We start from the raw sequence: 5134 nt of genomic DNA on the forward strand, positions 1-5134 counted from the left end.
TCTTTATTGGAGTATAATTGCTTTATAGTGCTGTGTTAGTTTCTGCTGTATAACAAAGTGAATCAGCTATATGCATACATATATCCCCATGCCCCCTCCATCTTGTGTCTCCCTCCCACCCTCCCTATCCAACCCCTCTAGGTGGTCGGAAAGCACTGAGCTGATCTCCCTGTGCCATGCAGCTGCTTGCCACCAGCTATCTATTTTACGTTTGGTAGTGTATATATGTCCATGCCACTCTCTCACTTCATCCCAGCTTACCCTTTCCCCTCCCCATGTCCTCAAGTCCATTCTCTACGTCTGTGTCTTTATTCCTGTCCTGCCACTAGGTTCTTCAGAACCATTTTTTTTTTTTAGATTCCGTATATATGTGTTAGCACACGGTATTTGTTTTCCTCTTTCTGACTTACTTCACTCTGTATGACAGACTCTAGGTCCATCCACCTCACTACAAACAACTCAATTTCGTTTCTTTTTATGGCTGAGTAATATTCCATTGTATATATGTGCCACCTATTTTAGCTTGCAAAACTCAAGGTGGCCCATAAATATCTACACTAGATTTTTAAAAGATGTATTAATATGGTATTTGAGGTGTATATTCTAACTAGCTGTTAGGACACACTCGAACAGACATAATCATGGGTCTGGAACAGCACTGTCCAATAGGAATGTAATGGGAGCTACCCAAGTAATTTTCAATTTTCTAGTAGCAATATTTTTTTTTTTTTTTTTGCGGTACGCGAGCCTCTCACTGTTGTGGCCTCTCCTGTTGCGGAGCACAGGCTCCGGACACGCAGGCTCAGCGGCCATGGCTCACAGGCCCAGCCGCTCTGCGGCATGTGGGATCCTCCTGGACCAGGGCACGAACCCGCGTCCCCTGCATCGGCAGGCGGACTGTCAACCACTGCGCCACCAGGGAAGCCCAGCAACATTTTTTTTAAAGTAAAAAGAAACAGGTGAAATTAATTTGATAATCTGCTTCATTTAAGCAAATATATCTAAAAAAATTATCATTTCAACATATAATCAATATAAAAATGATTGAGATATTCTACCTTTAAAAAAAAATTGGTACTAAGCCTTCAATATCTGGTGTGTAATTTATCCTTACAGCACATCTTAATTTGAACAAATTCCAAACCAAGGACTCAATAGCCACATGTTTTGGTATAGATATAGAAGAACTAAGGAATGCAATAATATAAAGAACCAGTGTAGACACTAAACATTTTCCCCCCCAAGTAAGCTAACTAGAGAAGCAAACCCTCTGAACTTAAAAACCTCTTCATCAAATATTTACTCTACCTTGGGGCATTTTGTGGCTTGGCTTTACTGAGAAGAAATCAAAGTCATAAAGTGTAAACTTCCTCACCTTCTTCCTCTTTTCCTCCAAATGTCTCTGTAACCAAATCCTCCTCACAACTGCTAAATAGCCAAGGGCTTTACCATTTCTCTCTCCTCACTTCTGTCTCAAGAAAAAGTATTTTCCTTCATTTTAAGACTTAAAGCTCCAACTCCTTTTTCTCCCGCCTGCTTTTTCCATTGCCTCATTCCATCAGACTCCGTCTCATACAACTTCAGACTCACTTTCTACAATGTGAAGTACACTTGACTTCCCTCTCTGCTTTCTTAAACAAACCAGGGCTGTACACACGGATAAAGACAAAGAAGTTTGAGATCCACAGCAGCAGGAAGCGGAAGGTACAGACATTTCCTATATACTCCCTGCTCCCACCTGTGTACGGTTAGGAACCATATCACCATCCCATACCAAAGTGGTACATTTGTTACAATTGATGCACCATATTGACATGTCATTATCACCCAAAGTCTGCAGTTTACATTAAGCTTCACTCTTGGTATTGAACATTCTATGAGTTTTGACAAATGTACACCGACACATAACCACCATTACAGTATCATACAGAATAGTTTCACTGCCATAAAAATCCTTAACATTCTACCTAGTCATTCCTTCCACTCCCTTTAGTCCCTGAAAAACACTGATCTTTTTATTATCATCATAGTTTTGCCTTTTCCAACTGTTATATGGTTGGAATCGTACAGTATATAGCCTTTTCAGATTGGCTTCTTTCACTTAGTAACATGTACTTAAGGAAGCAAGAATATACAATGGGGAAAAGACAGACTAAATTTTAACATCTTTATTGGAGTATAATTGCTTTACAATGATGTGTTAGTTTCTGCTGTATAGCAAAGTGAATCAGCCATATGTATACATATATCCTCATATCCCCTCCCTCTTGCGTCTCCCTCCCACCCTCCCTATCCAACCCCTCTAGGTGGACACAAAGCACCGAGTTGATCTCCCCATGCTATGCAGCTGCTTCCCACTAGCTATCTATTTTACATTTGGTAGTGTATATATGTCCATGCTACTCTCTCACTTCGTCCCAGCTTACCCTTCCCCCTCCCCATGTCCTCAAGTCCATTCTCTACATCTGTGTCTTTATTCCTGTCCTGTCGCTAGGTTCTTCACAACCATTTTCTTTTAGATTCCATATATATGTATTAGCATACAGTATTTGTTTTCCTCTTTCTGACTTACTTCACTCTGTATGACAGACTCTAGGTCCATCCACACCTCTACAAATGACCCAACTTTGTTCCTTTTTATGGCTGAGTAATATTCCATTGTGTATATGTACCACATCTTCTTTATCTATTCATCTGTTGATAGACGTTTAGGTTATTTCCATGTCCTGGCCATTGTAAATAGTGCTGCAATGAACATTCTGGTACATGACTTGTTTTGAATTATGTTTTTCTCAGGGTATATGCCCAGTGGTGGGATTGCTGGGTCATATGGTAATTCTATTTTTAGTTTTTTAAGGAACCTCCATACTGTTTTCCATAGTGGCTGTATCAATTTACATTCCCACCAACAGTGCAAGAGGGTTCCCTTTTCTCCACACCCTCTCCAGCATTTATTGTTTCTAGATTTTTTGATGATGGCCATTCTGACTGGTGTGAGGTGACACCTCATTGTAGTTTTGATTTTCGTTTCTCTAATGATTAGTGATGTTGCGCATGTCTTCATGTGCCTCTTGGCCATCTGTATATCTTCGCTGGAGAAATGTCTATTTAGGTCTCTGCCCATTTTTGGATTGGGTTGTTTGTTTTTTTGATATTGAGCTGCATGAGCTGCTTGTATATTTTGGAAATTAATCCTTTGTCAGTTGCTTCATTTGCAAATAATTTCTCCCATCCTGAGGGTTGTCTTTTCATCTTGGTTATGGTTTCCTTTGCTGTGCAAAAGATTTTAAGTTTCATTAGGTCCCATTTGTTTATTTTTGGTTTTATTTCCATTACTCTAGGAGGTGGGTCAAAAAGGATCACGCTGTGATTTATGTCATGGAGTGTTCTGCCTATGTTTTCCTCTAAGAGTTTTATAGTGTCTGGCCTTACATTTGGGTCTTTAATCCATTTTGAGTTTGTCTTTGTGTATGGTGTTAGGGAGTGTTCTAATTTCATTCTTTTACATGTAGCTGTCCAGTTTTCCCAGCACCACTTACTGGAGAGGCTGTCTTTTCTCCCTTGTATATCTAATTGTCTGCCTAATCTACCCTAATAAGTTATCCAACTTCATAGTCTAGTCCCCAGGAATAACTAAGACATCTTCAGAAACTTAGACCTTATTCCTGATAGAAACACCATAAAGATTCAAGGCCAGCCTTACTAGTATTTACTTTATCAAACACATACTAAGCACTAGCCAGTTGTGTGGCATTTCCTAAGCACTCTACACACACATAAATTTTCATGACCTACAACTGTGCAAGGTAGATGCTATTATCTTCACCCCCTTTTCATGGACGGGTAACTGAGGCCCAGGAAAACTAAAAGAACTTGCTCAGAGTCACACAGGCAAGAAAGTGCCTGAGACAGAATTTAAATTCAAGCGGTCTGGCCCTAGAACCTAGGTCTTTAACAGCTAGGTCACACTGTTTCTCTGGTGAGTGAAGAAGTGGGGACATTTTTAGTACTAGGGTACTAAATTACATGGGTACTAGGAAGGCTCAATTTCCTTGAATTGGCCCTCCTGTCATCTATTTGCTGATGCCTAAAATTCCAGGTCAGAGCCTAATCCCTTTAGTGAAACACAATGATCTGTATTCAAATGCAAATATAACCTTGTCTGTCCTTTATACCTTAGTACAGATTGATTTAGCAAGACAGTCTGTGACAGCAGATTTTGATGAGAGTGTCCAAGGAGACACTGAGACTGAGATTTTAAAGTAGGAGCATTCTAGGAAGATGAGGGGTGGGGGAAGGGACCTTGAGGCTGTGACTGGCATCTCAGGCTTAACTGGATTGGCTATGAAGACTGAGGGAAGCTTTCACTGCGTTGGGGAGAAGTGAGAGACACATGTTTAATTTTTCCTTGGTTTACTGAGATTTCAATATTTTCATCTGAGTAAGAAAGTTAAAACCCAAATTTGCCATAGAACATAAAAAGTACGGAGGTCTCAACCTATGGGATAAACCCCCAGGAGGATGCAGAATCATTACAAGGCAGTCCTTAAATTTCTATGTCCAACAAGCATGTAACATGCCTATCTATAAGCATCATATTCGAAGTGAATAGATAGAAATTGTATCTAGGAAGAAAAAAGCATGGATCTCTGGGTCAGCACCCTGGATAGTGCCCATATAGCCAGATGGATATGTGTGCACTGTTGATCTGTACTGCTACATGTAGTAACACAAACTTTTCTTGCATTCTTTTACCTTTGCCTCTTTAATTCAGCAATTAAAACACTTGTAAGGCCTAACAAATCAAGCTGTGGTTTTCTGACAATTATCATATCTAGATAGAGTAACAAGATCAGTGAAAACACATTTACTGAAATACCCATTGTGCCACAGACATCAGCTGTATTTGGGATCAAATCAGGGTATTAAACCACAGGCCAGAGCGTCTGTGATTTGCATGAGTAATTAGAAATGATTAATAGAATGTCTTGCTTAATTAAACTTATCTCATAAGGGCACCTCTTGAAAACTCATAAGCTTGACAATTCATAATCACCCTCGATATTTTGGGTATAATATTTTTTGGCTCTAATGAAGGATTTTTTGACTATTTAAGATAGACATGATTTAATGG

This window comes from Neophocaena asiaeorientalis, unplaced genomic scaffold, assembly GCF_003031525.2.
Source record: "Neophocaena asiaeorientalis asiaeorientalis breed wild unplaced genomic scaffold, Neophocaena_asiaeorientalis_V1.1 scaffold153, whole genome shotgun sequence".
In the NCBI taxonomy this organism is placed as follows: Eukaryota; Metazoa; Chordata; class Mammalia; order Artiodactyla; family Phocoenidae; genus Neophocaena; species Neophocaena asiaeorientalis.